The following is an 18104-nucleotide window of genomic DNA, read 5'->3' as shown; positions in this document are numbered from 1 at the left end:
TAGACAGCCTATGCTTAATCAAAATATTGCGTCCTGTTGGTTTTGTGTTTCCATGTGCAGAGTGTTAACATCTGGTCAACCCCCCCCCCCCATTTTATAATTGAGGAAACAGAGGACCAGAGAGGTGAAGTCACTTATTCAAAGTCACACAGGAAGATAATAACAGAGCTAGAATTGGGAGCTTGGGCTGAGACTTCTATCACACTGTGACACTGCCTTATAAACCAAGCTCTTTGGTTATAGAGATTTTTAAGTTTTGTCCGAGGAATGCATTGTGACACATAAGCTGCATCACTGGGCCTAATGAGACTGGCACCATGGGACAAGTGCAGAGGATGCGGGAGATAATAAATTCAGAGAAATAAGGTTGGAAGGAACCTGGAGCCACTCTCTTACTCCATTTCCCTTCCTAGAGGCAGAAGTCACTGACACCATTCCAGGAGAGAAGTATCTTATTTCTAAAAGCCTTCAGGGAAGATTTCATAATTTTGACTTACAAAAAGGAATATCTGATTTCCTCTCGATAGCAGGATCCAAGAAGTAACCATATAAAACCACTGCATAGGCTCTTACACAAAAAAACATAAAATGCTCCTCACCCCAATGCCTCAGAAGTGATTATTTAAAATCACCCTCCAGAGGCACCTGGATGGCAGAGCTGGTTAAGCATCTAACTCTTGGTTTCAGCTCAGGTCAAGATCTCAGGGTCATGAGACTGAGCCCCAAGTCAGGCTCTGCAGTTAGCACAGAGTCTGCTTAAGACTCTCCCTCTCCTGCTCCTCCTCCCTGCTCTCTCTTTCTAAAATAAATAAAATCCTTTAAAAAAATAAAAAATAAAAATAAAATCACCTTCCAATTTAGTCCTACTTAAACATTTCTATTGTGACAGGAAAACATTTTGGAAAATAGGAAGAGCATAGGGATACCATGAAACCCTACATATGCTTTTTGTAGGAATTTGTAAGAACATTGGAGACTCACTCAGGCCTGGTTGCATGAAGAACTTTGACAGAAATGATAATATATAGAGGCCAGAAGAGCAGAGAACATTTTTAACATGAAAGTATCTGAGTTAGAAACCATGTAACGGCTCCTACTGTATGACTGGCACCTCTAAGCTTTGTAAAAAGTCCCATTTTTTTTTGCAAAGCAGTTTTTACAGCAAGCCTTAGATCAAGAAAGTACATTTCTAAGTAATGTGAAGGGGAAAAAAAATAAAAACAAAATAGATTAAAAACTCTATCAATAATTCCACACATATTCCTGCCAAATGATCCAAAAGCCAGAGGTTATTCTGAGAGGAGGAAGTCTGCCTAACATCCGTGATATTAAGAGAGGGAAAGCTAATAACGTGTGGCACTTCATCTGAAGACAAACCTGCTGACCCATTGCCAGTGGCTTTGGACTGCTTTTTGATGAGTGATGATGGGATTCTGGGCTCCTGAGAATGTACTTTCTCCTGAGAATGTACTAAAGGGGTGTACTTCCAAGGCAGCTGCTGGAGATAAGGTGGCCCAAGTCTGTGGCTCAGAGCAGGCTGTCTGTGCGGGGACCTGGCAGGTCTGCGGACAGTGACCACCAGCCTCAGGGTCTCAGGCTCTGGGCAATGGTGCAAAATGCCCTTCCTTAACCCCTCTCCTGGTCCCCATGACACCATCCTCCTAATGGCCTATTAAATCTTCTCATAGCCTGCCTCAGTGCTCCTGTTCCAGGCATTTCTCATCCGCTGTTCCAAAGCAATTGTTTCTCTGAATACCCCCAGCTCCAACCCTCCCCTGGTATTCACCCATCCAGTGACTGATGGGCTAGAGGCCACATCTTCTGTTCTTCACAGAACAGAGGAACAGAGCCCTCTGCAGCCCGATCTGGACCTGGATATGGAGGCCAATCCTGGATCTGTGTCCAACCCTCACCTTCCACCCAGCTCCAGGTCAGAGGGAGAAAGGTCAAGGGCCTCAGCTAGAGCCCCGAAAGCCCAGGCTGGAAGCAATGCTGGGAGGAACCATACCTGGAGAAGATGGGCACCATGGGCTCTGCCCCCACCAGCTAGTGCCCAGCCCTGGTGTGGGGCCATGGGAGATTCAGTAGCATCTCAGCCCAGAGGCAGGCCATGGCTACTGGAAGAGCACCTGAGCCAACAGCCGTAACCCAGTGAAGAGTGAAGTATGGGTACTCACAGAATGCAAGGGAACTAAAAAAAAAAAAAAAAAAACAAAACTCAAAAAAAAAAAAAAAAAAGAATGCAAGGGAACCCAGGAGTGAGGTTCAATGGCTCTGAGTACAGGAGCCAAGGAAAGCACTTGAGCAGGACATTATCAGTACTAAACATTTATGGTGGCATGGATGCTCTTGCTTTATACATATTCTTTTTTTAAAAAAAAGATTTTATTTACTCATGAGAGACACAGAGAGAGAGAGAGGCAGAGACACAGGCGTTGGGAGAAGCAGGCTCCGTGCAGGGAGCCCGATGTGGGACTCGATACTGGAACTCCAGGATCATGCCCTGAGCCAAAGGCAGATGCTCAACTGCTGAGCCACCCAGGCGTCCTGACATATTATTTCATTTTGATGCTGTTATTCCCATTTTGCAGATTAGGAGGAGGCTGGGGCTAGAAAAATGAACTAATTTTAATTTGTTCAAGGTTACACAGCAAGCAGGAGTGAGCTAGAATTTGACCCCACACCACAGGTTCTCAACCTGTCTTGCCTGGGAGTGCACCAGGTGACAACAGTACTTCTCATTTCTGCAAGGGACTGGGAGCACATGCTTAGGGGAGTGGCACAGCTCGCATTCTCAGGTCCCCAACAGCACAAGGTTTAAGTGGGACTGCAAACTTCTCAAAACCAAATTAAATTCCCTTTAATATTGAAAGCAAAAGTGAACAGATGCCCAGCAGTCCCTTTTCCTAGGAGAGGGGATCGAGATCCAATAAATTGCCAACCCTTCCCACCCTTGAGAGAGGGTGAGAACCACTGTGGAAGCAAATGCAGCTCTGCCTCTCCAACTGCAAACAGCTTTGGCTCCAGCTGTAGAAGTCCACAAGCAAATGCCATGAAAGAAAAACCTGAGCTTGATGTGCTTAACCAATGAGAGATGCACATTCACTCAAGAGAGGAGTAAAAAGAATTCAAAGTAGAAAATGACTTTCATGATAAGCAGTTTTCCCCTATTTTATTGAAACAATGGAAATATTAAAGGAATGGACACTTACAGGGGGAAGAAATGCCACATGTGCCATGTAAGGAATCACTATTTCATAAATGTCACCATATTAGTGTTTTTCTAGCATTTCCTATGTCTATTCCATTTTATAAAAATACTTACGCTTGGATTAAAAGGTTCCTAAGAGGTGATCCTGTAAATGAGACTTAGGGACGGCTGAAAAAAAATGTCACAAAAAACCTCACACCTTCCAATGAGTCATGGAATAATGCAAAAGGTAAGTGATATGGTTAAAAACCTCATTTGAAAAAAAAGAAGCTTGTTTAATTCAAAAATAATAGAAAACCATAAAATGCTCAGAAAATATAAAATGCTCATTGGAGTTGAAGCCATTATTTTCTGAGCAATCAAACGGATCATTTATCAGCAGGTTCTCGGATTCCGTTTTCCTCAATCAGAATCCTGCGTGCAATAAAGGCAGGCCGCACTTGTGACCCCAAAACCCTTTCTCCTTCTGTATCCGCACCCCTGAGAGAATCCTCTTTTCAGCCTGACCTCTCCCTCTACTCCCTTCCTCGCCTCTACTTCCTAAGGTGAGTTTCTGGCCTCTGTCTGGGGCCTGGCACCCCGGTACCCCTGTTCACCACCTCCTGAAACTCAGCCTGCCATGATGCACTGTTTCTCCACAAAAGTGGCTCCTCACCCCATGTTTTCAACCCAGTCAGTGTCACCATGGAGTGGAAGCACTTTCTGAATAGGATCTTCCTCCTCTATGCCTGAGACCAACATCCTTCTTCTAAGTACCCAGGAGGAGCTTAATAAATGTTTGCTGAATAAATCCAGGCATCTGGCCAGGAGCCACTTGCTTCCTTCCCGTCCCTGGACCTCTTCTCTCTACCTGGAATGCTCCCATCCATATCGTCTCCTCCAATTCTCCATAAATGAACAGCACCATTGTCCAGTTGGTTGTGTGGTAGTGAGTCTGGCCCCCTTTAGGAGAGGATGTCCTAAAACTCATGTAGCACTGAATCCTATACACTCTGCTTCCTCGCTCTTTCTCTGACCTCCCTTCTCATCCTCTCTGTAATGCAGGACCCTGGCCTTCCTCCCACCTGTGGGGCCACGTCCTCACAGAGGTGTCCTGCTCCCCACTCCCTGGTGTAGCCTGGTCTGGCTGCACACTGCAACTCGTCCCTCCCTGGCTCCCCTCTGTCCTCTGGCTTTCTGTTAAGGCAGAAAGGTTGCCCCATAAGCTTTTGCTCCTAGGAGTGAGTCTTCGGCCCCAGCCCAGCAGTCACCTGGCACCCAGGTGCCACAGAAGCTCTCTTGCCCAACCCTGGCTGGCTGGTAGAGCAGAAACCAATGGTCAAAGCAGGGAGTCAATCAAAAAAGGTCTAGGCAAACTTTTGCTTTAAATTAAACCTATACAGGTAAGTGATTTGATGCAGGACCTACGCTTTGTTTTTGGAGCAGGGACCAGCGCTTCACAAACCCTATCGGGTGGTGACAATTCCCCATTCCAGGTCTTTTAGGTGGAGGGCACCTGAAGGTGTACAGGAAGACCACGAGGATGGAATCGGTCTTGACTTTCAGACTCCCCTGCCTCTGCCACCACCAATCTTGAGTCCAGTTCTTTCCTCAACACCCCACAGGATGCAGGGGTGGGGGGGTGGGGCACTGTCACCTTTTCAAGTCTCTTCAAAGCACCCATGGCTCAAGAAACCCCACTCTTCCCTTTTATACTCACAATCCATCGGTGTTTGTAATATTTAATGTTTAATAAAGTTAGGTGTACTTACTAAGTACAATGGGCTCAGACACATTCGAGAAGCAACACGGCTGACCGGTCGGCAGAGCACGGACTCCCGGGCCTGCGGGGCTGGGCCATGCGGACAGCTGAGCGCATGTGGGCAGCGTACACACCTGCCACCCCCACCAGATTACGGACTCCAGGCCCAGAGAGCCCGGCCCAGCTCCCTGTGTTTATGACCTCAGTCTAGCACAGGACCGGAGCATAATCTGGCCTTGGGAAAGGCTGGCTGAATGGAGAAATGAGGCCCCTCACACACCAGCCCTTCCCCAGCTCCAGAGACTCTTCTAGCAAATCCCAGCTGCCAGATACTTCCCCTCCCTACTCGGACTCACTCACCGCCCATCACATAGTCAGCCGTGTGGCCTAACTCAGACCCAGATGCAGGGGACCAGGGGCACTCTCCAGTCCAGCCTCACGGTTCTCAGGTCAGGGAGATGGAGACAAGCTAAGAGATCTGGCCAGGGGCATGTGTGACCGGCACTTCTCCCCCCACCTCCCAGTTTGGGCTCCTTTCCTCTCTTGTTCCTGGGTCCCAGGGGCTGGCAAAGCACATGGCACACGCAGAGTCCCATGATGGCATAGCCCAGCCAAGGATGGCTCTGGAACATCCCCACTCTGCCTCAGTGGCTTATAGGTGAGACCCTTAGGGTGGCAATCACACCTGCCCCTTCTTCCTCCTGGCTTGGGGCATGCGAGATACCTGATTAGCTTCAGCAAGTTAACGTGCAGATAAGAATTAAGTCAACTTCAAACCACGGACCTAATTTAAATGTAAACCTTGCACTCCTACTGACCCAGGAGTCTGGAACTGACTCAGAATAAGTGCGGTGATGAGAAAGCCCCCCGCTGGCCGACGTGCCCACTCACTAGGCAGAGAGCCGGACTCCGGCTTACAGAGCCATGGCATAAACGGACATAAACTTGCTTCCTGGGCTCACAGACATTTCGTTAAAAAGACTGACCTCTTTTTCATGCTGAAAGCATTTGTGTGGTCTTCAATCCTTGCAATTCCATCACAGAAATAAGATGCAAAGCAGTGAACGTACTGCTGTCCTGATTGTGGTACCGAGGCACGCAGAATGTAAGACAGAAGAGAAACCATGAGGTCTCTCAGGCCAGTTTTGCTTTTGACTTGAAAACCGGGCAGGCCCACCTCCTGATCTGCCCCTTCGTTTATCACCAAAATGAACATGGACAGAGAGGATCCAAACATTCCCGCGGGCTGTGCAATGCACTGTGGGATTTATTTTACCCATGGCTATGTGATAACTGTGTGTTTTTTTTTTTTTTAAAAAAGATTTTATTTATTTATTCATAAGAAACACAGAGAGAGAGGCAGAGACACAGGCAGAGGGAAAAGCAGGCTCCATGCAGGGAGCCCGATGTGGGACTCGATCCCGGATCCCAGATCGTGACCTGAGCCAAAGGCATATGCTCAAACCACTGAGCCACCCAGGCGTCCCATAACTGTGCTTTTTTAAGACAAATTTGAAAACTGTTCTGGGGTACCTGGGTGGCTCCGTCAGTTAAGGGTCTGACTTTGGCTCAGGTCATGATCCCAAGGTCCTGGGATCGAGGCTTCTCCATCTCCCTCTGCCTGCTGTTCCCTCTGCTTTTGCTCACGCTTTATCAAATAAATAGAATCTTAAAAAAAAAAAAAAAAACTGTTCCAAACTCCACTGCCATTAATAATCCCTTCCTTCTGTAAACATCAGTCGGCACCTGCTATATACCTAAGAGTATGCCAGGAACCAAGGAGACAGCAGGATAAGCTACCCACTGCCTATAGATTTCACCTATTTTTGGTAAGGAGGCGGATGGGTTGACCAACGTTCACAGCCCAACGTGGTAAGTAAGAACTGGCATAGATAAAAAGAGAGGGAGCCTGTGTGCACAGAGGAGTATCTCCCGCCCAGCCAGGCTGGGGAAGGATGCAAAAGGAGTATGAAAGTGTTCCAGGAAGAGGCAATAGGTGTTTTGGGTTTTGAAAGATGAACAGGAGGTTAGGCAGGTAAATCAGCTGGGAAGAGATAACAGCATCTGCAAAGCCTCAGCCTGTGGGAGGCCATGGGTGTGTGTGTGTGTGTGTGTGGATGGGCTGCAAGAAGGTCAAAAGAGTAGCCAAGATGGACGGAGGGAGGGTATGACAAGGTTCACCACCGCCAGGTTGCCAAGGGCCTTGTATTCTATATTGACAAGATCAAACCTGATCCTGATGGTGGTGGCTGGGGAGCCCCAACATGATTTTACACAGGGGAGTGATCAATCCACAAACGATCACCTAAGGGCCCCTGAACAGCTGAGCAGCATCCAGGGACGTCTTCCTTTATTTGCTGCTCTTGAGGCAACAGAACTTAAAAGCCTCATTAGCAGGCAGGTCTCCCAACAAACAACTAAGCCTCTTTGCCTTCCATAATGCCCTCTTTGAGGCCACAGCTACTTTCAACTGCATTCTAATTTCAAGAAGTGATAAACATATGCTCATGTTTCCATTTACAAGTTTTTGATTATCAGCCTGGCATTGTAGCTGCAAATTACCCATTTTCTATTATAATTATTTTTACTTCTCTGGATGAAGAAGGAAAAGAAGCACTTTTAAATTACTGAAGTGCCTGAGCCACAGAGGGAGGGAAGAATTAAGCACTGCTGCAGCTTTTGCCAATGGCAATATAATAGCAAGAGTTTGAAAAATGGAACGCAAGTTGGTGGGCTGTGTCAGACCAGACCTTCTGGAGAGGTACATTTGCTCACCATGAGCAGTTTACCTAAAACCGGGCCCAGACTGCAGCAAACTAGGGGAGAGCTCAGCTGGGGCAGACCTGCTGCCCCAAGGGCTCTCCGCAATGATTTCTTGAAGACTGCATGCTTTAGGTGACAGGCACAGCCCCTGTACTCTCGGGCACAAACACTTGCTTTTTCTGCTTCTAGGAGGAATTTTTAAAAGATGGGATTGTCACTAGTCAGATGCATTCGAGTGACTATGGCCATACTATGACTGGAATTCACAAGGATGCAGCCACAGTCACTGGCATCGCTGACCCCTCTCCCAAACCAGATGCAGCACAGAGCTTTGTCTGGCTGTCTTTGTGTTCCGGCCTGGGCTGGCTGGGACGGGGATGAGGAAGCATCTTGGCAATGGGTGGGAGGCAATGAATTCAGGTCACTAACTGAGGTGAAGAGGATGCTAGCACGCAAAGTTGCATGCCTACTGGCAGCTTAATGTCCCATTTAATTGGCATGTAACATTAATTGACAGAGTAGCATGTAAATGAGAACGCGACCAGTGGCTTTGTAGCTTGGAAGGTGCTGTTGGTGACTTTGTTTTAAAAGCATAGCTTGGATGAGCTAAAAAGTTTTAATATTGCAATGACTTGCTCATCAAGAAACTGTGCCAATCCTTGGGTGGCTCAGTGGTTGAGCATCTGCCTTTAGCTCAGGTTGTGATCCCGCGGTCCTGGGATCAAGTCCTGCATCAGGCTCCCCACGGGGAGCCTGCTTCTCCCTCTGCCTATGTCTCTGCCTCTCATGAAAAATGAATAAAATCTTAAAAAAAAAAAAAGAAAAAGAAAAACCATGCCATCATCCAAATTCCTAACATCTTCCATGAGCAACTGTGCTCAGTCTTGGGGACAAGGGTATGGGCAATGCCTGCTCTCAAGGCACTCACTCTAGAGGGGGGTCAGGCATGGGAAAAAACCAACAAGTAGATACTTAAATGTTCAGAATGCCATTTGTGGTCAAAGCAAAAACTCTTATCATTGTAGCTGTGGAAGTTCTAAATATTGTACTCTCTTCACATTTTAAATCCTCATAGATGACAATAATTAACTATCGCAGTAAATCAATAACAGTAACAATGAAAATAGCTAAAAGTTAATGTTTGAGGCATTTTTTATGCACTAGGCACTTTTTAGGTCTACTAACTCCTATTTTCGCAGCACATCTACTGTGCCTGCTACTACACTGCCTTTTGTGTATCTTTAATCTTCGCCAACACTGTACAGAGAAGTATTACCATTTTGTTTCTGATGAGGACACTGAAACCTGGGGCTCTGAGGCTCAGGGCTTGGCCAAAGATGTGAGGCTGGAAGAAGCAGAGCAAGGACAAGCTCCTGTCTGATCACAAAGTCCAGGTCATCTCACTCCCCACTGCCTTTGAAGGCTCAGAAACCAAGAGGGGCTCAGACTGCCCTTCCATGCAAGCCCCAGGCTCTTTGGTATTCAAGATGGGCTCATTCACTTTTGCAGGAAACAATAGATGTAATCAGCATATTAACCATCCTTTAGACATCAATCATAAATTCTTCCCTCAAGAGTAAGTAAATTGCTCTCCTCCTTTCTGTGTCTCTCAAGATCCTTGCATGAGTAAGGAAAGGTAAGAGCAGATTAGCGTGCAGGTGCTCTTCCCTCCACAGCAAAGGCAAGGGGGCTTCCACTCAAGCAAGGGTGCATCATAAGGGTGCGTGTGTGTGCTCCATGAGGAGTGGGGTGGGTAGCAGGGGGTGTTATACAGGAGCATATGCTACAGAGGATCTGTGGGCGCTTCTGTGGTGGGGAGTCTGCCGTGGAGGTGGGTCTCTGGTGTGTCTCAGAGGGAGGTGTGCTGTGGATGTGGGGAGGGTCAAGCGTAGGTGATAGAGATGTACTGCATGGTGTGTGGTGGAAATCATGTTGGTGGGGGGGATGTTTCAGGGGGGTGATGCTGTGGGGGTATATCATGAGATGGGCCATGAGGGTATACTGTGAGGTGTGACCTGGGCGTGGTGTTGGGATTGTGCTGTGGGATTACAGCGTGGGGGCGAGGGGCTGTGGAGCTGTGTCACAGGTGAGCTGTGCTGTATCATGGGGGTGTGCTGAGGGTATGGAGGACTCAGCAGGTCCCTGGTCAGTGCTGGGGGCCCCCTAGAGAACCCACTACCAGGCCTGAGAAGGCTGCCCTTGCCACTGCCCCTACCTGATTCCCATGATGGTAAGCTCATGCCCCAGCATCCCAATTTTCCCCCAGCCACATCTGGGCTCAGGATATCCAGTGAGATACTGGGGCATTAACAGGAGCCCAGGAAGCCCCTTCTCTTCCTCACTCACTCCTACCAACCTTTGGTGGCAGGGTCCAGCTGGTGTTTGCAGGTCACATCTCCACAGCCTCTGCACGGCCCCTCCCCCCAGGGCTCCCAGTCAAGGCAATGCTCCTGAGGACCCTCCAGGTCACAGCACGGGTGAAGGAAGGAAAGGCCCTCTGCTTTCACCTCTTATCTGGGCCCAGCACAGGGGAGCCACACTGCTTTCCTAATCCAGCAGCCTCTCTTAAGGACCGCAGTCCTTCCCTCCTGGTTCCCCCTCTGGTCCTCCAGCCTGTCTTCCACAGGAGCCTCCTTGGCAAGACCCACCAGAGTGGCAATTGTTAGAAAGCTCAGGCATGTGGGAGGAACGCTTGTTTATTGTTCTGAAGGTATATGCCCATTTCCCCCCAGTCTTTAATGTGAAAGCTTTTCAAGCATGCTGCAAAGTTGAGAGAATTTTAAAATGAACACCTGGATATCCCCCACCTAGAGTCTACCATTAATGTCTTATGATGCTTGCTTTGCCACATGTCTACCCCTCTATCCATTCGTCAATCCACCTTAATTTTTTGATGCCTTTCAAAGTAAGATGCAGACAGCAGTGCACGGCTCCCTAAATGCTCTGGCATGCATATGATTAACTGGAGTTCATTAATTTGCTCAGTGTTCTTTTTTTCTTTTTGAACATACAATCAAATAAATGCACACATCCTGAAGGTCACCATTCAACAAATTTTGACACGTGCATGCACTCACATAACTTCAAGGCTTAGGAAGATACAGAACATCCTATCACCTTAGAAAGCCCTCCTCTCCTGTCCCTTCGCACTCAATCTCCCTGTCCCCCTTCCCCTAAGCAACTCCAATTCTGAATTTTTCCACCATAGATGAGTCTTGCTCATCTATGTGTTAGAACTCTAAATATAAATGGGATCATATAGTGTCTAGTCTTGGCTGGTTTTGGCTCAGGATAATGTCTGAGATTCACCCAAGTGGCTGTGTGCAATAGTAGTTTGTTTCTTTTCTTTGCTGAGCAGTATTCCATTCCTGGGCTACACCATGGTTTATGGATTCTTCTAGATGATCTCCTAGTTGAAATGACTCTGTTGTGAAGTCAGTCACATTTGTATTCTTGTGGCCAGAAGATCAGGTGTATTCAGAGGTGGCACAACCCTACCTGACCTAAGAGAGGGTGAAGGACAGAAATAATACATTCCATCACCCTTATGAAAAATGTAAAAAGTACAGTTCCAGAACAGAGACTCCAAAGTGTGATGGGATATAAGAGGAGTGCAGGCAAGAACTTGTTATGTGTTTACAGGCATGTCCCTTATCCAGCCTGTGAAACTAGTTTTCCCATAGGAAGGCGACATATAGTTTGCTTTTTAAATGAATGAATTTACATGACAAAACTTCATTTAAATCAGTATTAAATATACAAGGAGTTAAGATATGGACAAAATCATGACCCTTGTATACAGATTCCTGAGGTGTAGGAAACAGTCCCGAGAGCAGGATACAGTCGATCCTGGATGCACATCAAAATCACCTGGGACTTTTAAAAACACTCACGCATAGGTCCCACCTCCAGAGCCTCTCATATAATTGGCTGAGGTGTACGCGAGCATTGGTAGGTTTAAGAAGCTCCGCAGTCAATGCTCACATGCAGCTGGGATGGAAAGAATGATCTGGAAAGCTGCCGTTCTCCAAGTGCGGTCCCTGGGCTGGCAGTATCAGCATCACTTGGGTACCTATTGGACATGCAAATTCTTAGACCCCACTCCAGACCTCCTGAATCATTAACTGGAGCTGGGGTCCAGCAACCTGGTTCTTCACAAGTCCTCCAGGTCGGTGTGATACAGCTCAAGTTTGAGAACTACAGCTCAATGGTGGGACAAACCCTAAAAGCAGCCCTCACCTAGCTCCCGAGACCGACGTCTATGCTGTCATGGTACCAGTGCAGCCAAGGTTAGCCAGCTCTGCTAGACTTAGCTCCCAGGAAGCCCTTCTCTTCCCTGAGACAGATAGAGTGGGGTGGGCAGAGGCCAGGTGGTAAGCAGCTGTTGACCAATTACCAAGGGGATGACATCCTGGCGCCCACCGTGTCTTAACCTCAATTAATCCACAAGCCAGTTAATCAGCCCCCAGAAAATCCAGTGTTGACTATAATTTTATTTTCACCATGATTTTTGATTATCACTGACCTCCTTCCACTCCATTACCCTTGTTAATTGAGAATTGACTATGCAGTTAAAATGAATGTTTCCTCCACTAACAGAGCTGTACCAGATTCACCTTAAAGTCCCTTGCAGCTCAAAAAATGTGATGAGTCCACGGATATATTGATCTGATACAATTCATTTCACCAAGAATTTATGAAATTACCACTCAGAGGTCACCTATTATGTGTTCATATGTCCAAAGGCTTACAGGAAAGAAATCGAGTTTTAGTTGAAGAATAACACTGTATTTAGAGAGCGAGAGCAGTGCTTGGCCAAGACTGCTCAGTAGGTTAGTAGCAAGACTGCTAACCAGTAGGTTAGCAGTGAGGTCTGTATTAAAAGATGCCCAACACAGTTCCACAGATTTGGCAAAGTCCTTGGAAACAGAAACATTGAGAAGATAAGACACTCCGGGGGCTGCTCCTCTTCACCGGCTGGCTGTTTTGATAAGGAAAAAATAAAAAGAAAGAGGAGGCTAACAGGAGATCAGGAACCTGATTATCTATTCCAACGCTAAGTTTGAAAAATGAACTTTCATGTAGAACCCAAAAGATTACAGAATTTGCCAAAGAAAATGTGCTAGGGAATGTGCAGTGACAATGGAATTCCTAGTAAGTAGCATGTACCATGAGAACATGCTTGACAAAACACCACAGTCCTTTTCTGTAGGATAACACAGCGAAGGGATAACGCCACTATGAAGGGAAAATCACCCTGCCTGTGGAAGGACAGTCACACACTGCGGGGAGTCCTTCAGTGATCACGCATTAAAGAGGCCTCGGCCAGCTGTCTCTTAGTTACTTGACTCAGCACTGACTATAAACAGCTCGACCAAAGCAACTGCACAACTGGGAGGGTCAGAACCAGGTCCTATAATAGGACTTCCTCTCCAAGCTGGCTCCTCCTCCAAGGACTGTCCCCACCAGGCCCTGTCACGCCTCTCTACCTCTGCCCCCAAGCTTGTCCCTACCACTGTGGGTCATTTATCTGTGGGTCTCCAGAGTGCAAAGCTATGTCTAATTTAGCTTGAGACTGAGTACATCCTAAGGGCTCTGTGAATGATTTTTATGGAAAAAAAAAACAAAACAAAACAAAAAAAAACAACTTTTTTTTTTTTTTTTACACAAAATTACCACATACAGAGAAGTAGACGGAACAGCATAATGAACTGCGACACAGAGGTCTCCAAATGGTCATTAACACATTTCCATGTTTACTTCATCTTTTTTCCCCTGGAAGCATATTAAAGCACATTATAAAAACCATGACATTTCACCTCTAAATGCTTCATGACATTTCACCTCTAAATGCTTCAAAAATAAATAATGCTTCAAAAATAATTTCCTACTAAAAATAGGAGAGTTTCTTATTTATCCGTAATATGATCACGCCTGATAAAATTAACAGTAATTAAAAATCTGCTCACTATCATCTAACAGCAGTCTGAAGGTCAGTATATGCCTTCTGAAGAAAGTAAAGGTGGACGTGGTTGCGGTAACCCTGAGGGACCCACCACAGGGCCCAGGAAGCAAACATGTGCCACCTCTGTCCACCCGGGCGCTCCACCATTCCCAGGGGTGCAGGAGGGCATGGAAAGCATTCCCTCGAGTGGAGCCTCCTTCCAGAGACCCTAGGGACCTTGTTCCCACAGGCCACCCCATCCAAACACAGCACTCCTATGCTCTGTCCGTCAGCCCGTGGGTGGGTCATCTCTCTTCTACTCAGTGACCAGTTGTGCACAGGAAGCTGGAGCTGGAGTCAAATGAACCTAGCTTGTAGTCCCAGCTCTGTCACTGATAGGCTATCTGACCTTGAGCAAGTGGCCTAACCTCTGTTTGCTCCTCTGTAATATGGGAAATAAGGAAATAAGGCCACTTCAGAGGGCTGCCATGAAGACTGAAGGAGACCGTGGCCCAGGCCCTGTCAGGGAGCACCCAGCATACTGCCCAGGCTATAATGAGCTCACCCAAGTTCAGATGCTGACACTGCAGCAGTAATTATCTTTAAGGCCGGGGATCCCTGGGTGGCTCAGGGGTTTAGTACCTGCCTTTGGCCCAGGGTGTGATCCTGGAGACCCGGGATCAAGTCCCACATCGGGCTCCCTGCATGGAGCCTGCTTCTCCCTCTGCCTATGTCTCTGCCTCTCTCTCTCTCTCTCTCTCTCTCTGTGTGTGTTTCTCATGAATAAATAAATAAAATCTTTAAAAAAATAAAATATTAAAAAAAATTATCTTTAAGGCCATAGGGCAACCAAAGGCATTAGAATGAGCCAGTGTTGGGCCAAGAGAGAGGCCTCATCCTACCACATCTCTGAGGCAGGTCTCTACCAAATGGAACAGGTCGTAGGGTCAGGGTCAGCCCTTTCCTAGCTCCTGCTCCCTCAGTGTAGGATGGCACTGCCAAATGGAGTGCTGAAGAACTGGAGGAAGGCCTGTGGACTACAAGAGTAGAAAGGTTCTCTGTCAAGGGGCCTCTGGTCACCTACCTGGGCCAGCTGGTGTCTCCTACTAACCTCCTAATAGCCCTGAACCTCACCTCAGAGGCACCAACCTTGGCTCTTCAGAGTTACCAGCCATTGGCTACTCCGCCTTTACTCTTTATTAATGATCACCACTGCCCAGCACCAGCACCAGCACTAGCACCAGCACCACCACCACCGTCCACTACCAACACGACTGTTTAGCAAGCATCCACTATGTTCTGGGAGCTCTGCTGGATCATTTTCAAACCTTATCTCCCTGCCTCCATGCTGCCATTTTTTGAGGCAGGTGTGACTATCTGCCTTTATAGATGTAGTAGTTTTCTGTTGCTGCTGTAACAAATTACCCCCAAACATAGTGGCTTAACACAACACACATTTTATTATTTTACAGTGCTAGCGGTCAAAAGTCCAAAGAGTCTCACTTTAAGATGAGGGTGTCAGCAGGGGTGCACTCCTTTCTGGAGCTCCAGGGGAGAATCTGCTGCTTGCCTTTTCCAGCTGTCAGGGGCTGTCACATTCCTTAGCTCATGCCCTCTTCCCTCTGGCAAGCCAGTCATGGCTGACCCAGTCCTTCTCACACTGCACGAATCTGACTGACTCTCCTGTCTTCTGCTTTCACTTACAAGAATGTTTGTGACCACATCGACCCATCTGGACAACCCAAGATAAGTGTAAGATCAGCTGATTAGCAACCTTAATTTCATCTGCAACCCAAATTCCCCACGCCATGTAACCTACCTAACATACTCACAGGTTCCAGAAATTTCTGGAAGGCCATTATTGTGTCTATCCTCACAGGTGAGGAGACTGAAGCTCTGAGAGATAATGGGGCTTACTCAACGTCACACAGCTAGTAAGGAATATCAGACTCAGGAGTGAGATTATGTGGACTCCAATCTAGCTCCGCTCTCACTACTTTGCTGTGTGACCTCGGGCAAGTCACTTAACTCCTCTGGCCTGTTTCCTCATCTATAAAATGAAAAGTCTATCTAAATGCTAAGATTTCAGGATGTCTGGGTGGCTCAGTGGTTGAGTGTCTGCCTTTGGCTCAGGGCGTGATCCCAGAGTCCCGGGATCGAGTCCCACATCAGGCTACTTACATGGAGCCTGCTTCTCCCTCTGCCTATGTCTGCCTCTCCTCTCTCTCTCTCTCTGTATCTCTCATGAATAAATAAAACCTTTAAAAAAATAAAAATAAATAAATGCTAAGATTTCTTCCAGCAGAGGATCTGGGCCTTCCCCTCACAACATATATGGATCATAAAGTTAAGGACCCCATGAAACCCACACCTGGTCTGTCTGCCCTGACGAAGACTCAAGTACTGACCATGAGAGGAAGAGATGTTGGCTTGGTCACGGATGAACATCCTTCTGTCTTCTGGCTGGAATTTTCTAAGGTTTTTGTCCTGGGAACCATGGAGACATGGACTTAAGGGCACCCACTGACTTATATCAAACCCCCCTTCCTAGCAACCACACAAGCCTTCAGTCAACTATTGTGTTTTCCTACCAATTCCCAGCTTAGAAGGGAATAAAGATTAAGGTTTCTTTGTACAATGAAAAGAAAAACAGTAGGGAAATCAAATAGCAAACATATAGGGACATACAGGATTATTTGTTGAGAGTTCCCAAACCAAGGCAGAAAAAAATGCTCTTGGGTAGCCTGGGTGGCTCAGCGGTTTAGTGCTGCCTTTAGTCCAGGTTGTGATCCTGGAGATCCAGGATTGAGTCCCACATCCGGCTCCCTGCAGAGCCTGCTTCTCCCTCTGCTTATGTCTCTGCCTCTCTCTTTCTCTCTCCTTCTCTCTTCCTCTGTGACTCTTATGAGTAAAATAAAAAATAAAATAGAAAAAAAAGCTCTTTTTATTTTAGAGATTTATTTATTTATTTGGGAGAAAGTATGGGCACGTATGCAAGAGAAGGGGAGAGAGAGAGAATCTCATGCAGACTCTCTGCTGAGCTTGGAGCCCAATGCAGGGCTGAATCTCAGGACCCTGAGATCATGACTTGAGCCAAAATCAAGAGTTAGACACTCAACTTACTGAGCCACCCAGGCACCCTGCTCCTCTTGTTTTTGTTTTTCTAAAGATTTATTTATTTATTTGAGAGAGAGTGAGAGTAAGAGGGAGCACGAGCAGGGGAGAGGCAGAGGGAGAGGGAGAAGCAGGCTCCCCACTGAGTGAGTGAGACGCCCAAGGAGGACCTTGATTCCAGGCCCCTGCATCATGACCTGAGCTAAAGGCAGACCCCTCACCGACTGAGCCACCAGGCACCCCCAGAGAGCTTTCTTTAAAGCAATAAGCACAACTGTCAATCTTTCTTGGGGAGGGTCAAGTTTGACCTTCATAACAAAAACAATGTGTATTCCTCAGGGACTACATTTCCTATTGGAAACAGAAAAAGTGTGTGATTTCAGAATATTTCCTCAACAAGGGAAGAATTCTATTTTGCTGTTTTTTTTATAGGATAACAACTCATTGATGATATCATAGTACTATATGATGACTACCATCCACACTTTCCCCCAATGACCCCCAATGTGGTGCTACTTTTGGATAAGACAAGCTGCCAGAGAGTGGTTCTGGGCTGACCAAGGGGACTGCACAAAAACTGGGCTTGGGCCTGAACTTACAAGACCAAGCAGAACAGGGTAGGACCTGATTCCAGTTTTGGCAACACGCTCAAGTGGTGACACGCTCAATAACTAGAATTAGGAGATGTAGACACAAATGAAATTAGAGGACGGGGAACACAGGGCAGCCAGAAATCTCTCCCTCCTTCCCCCCTCCTCAGTACAGGCCTCCTCTGTATGCTGTGGACACAGAGCTCCTTGAGCTACAATGCCACAGTGTGCAACCTTTGGGTGGCCGTGGGTCCAATGAGAGGAGGCAGGGGAAATGCCAGGATGGGATGGGAGGTGAGGTATATGGGAAGAGGATGCTCATAATTAACTACAGCTCTCAAGGAAGGCTTCCAGTGTATTCTATCCCATGAAAGACAGCACATAAATGCTATTCACTGCAGTAGTGTCTGCAACAGTCTGGTGCCACCCGTAGAGAACTAATTAAGTAAACTAAGGTAAAGGCACACAATAGAATACTCTGCATCTGAGTGAAAGTGTGAGAGGGAGGGAGAGGGAGGGAAGGAGAGAGAACAAGAGAACGCTTTATGTACTGATAAGGAAATTTCTCCCAGATATATTGTTAATCAAAAAAAAAAAAAAAAGAAAAGCACAGAACAGAAATATAAAAATACCTATAAACTGAAAAAAATGTAAAGAAACATAACAGTGGTTGTCTATGAGGAGACAGGCGTAGGGGATGAGAAAGAACATTTTCACAGTATACATTTATACTTATTTCTT

General features: G+C 46.8%; 1 protein-coding gene across 4 annotated transcripts in view; it reads right to left on the bottom strand.

The window, feature by feature from the left end:
• The window catches only part of NMNAT3 (nicotinamide nucleotide adenylyltransferase 3), a 121242-nt gene that overhangs the window by 91973 nt on the left and 11165 nt on the right, over positions 1-18104 (bottom strand). The window contains exon 1 of one of the 4 annotated variants that reach the window (XM_077864948.1): positions 4963-5090. The exons of the other annotated variants lie outside the window; for them this stretch is intronic. The gene's annotated coding sequence lies outside the window, so the exon portion shown is untranslated. Of the gene's footprint in view, positions 1-4962; positions 5091-18104 lie in introns of those variants that run through there. 4 annotated transcript variants of the gene reach the window in all.

This window comes from Canis aureus, chromosome 22, assembly GCF_053574225.1.
Source record: "Canis aureus isolate CA01 chromosome 22, VMU_Caureus_v.1.0, whole genome shotgun sequence".
In the NCBI taxonomy this organism is placed as follows: Eukaryota; Metazoa; Chordata; class Mammalia; order Carnivora; family Canidae; genus Canis; species Canis aureus.
Note: the sequence above shows the minus strand (reverse complement) of the source record. Positions and strands in the feature narration are given on the sequence as shown.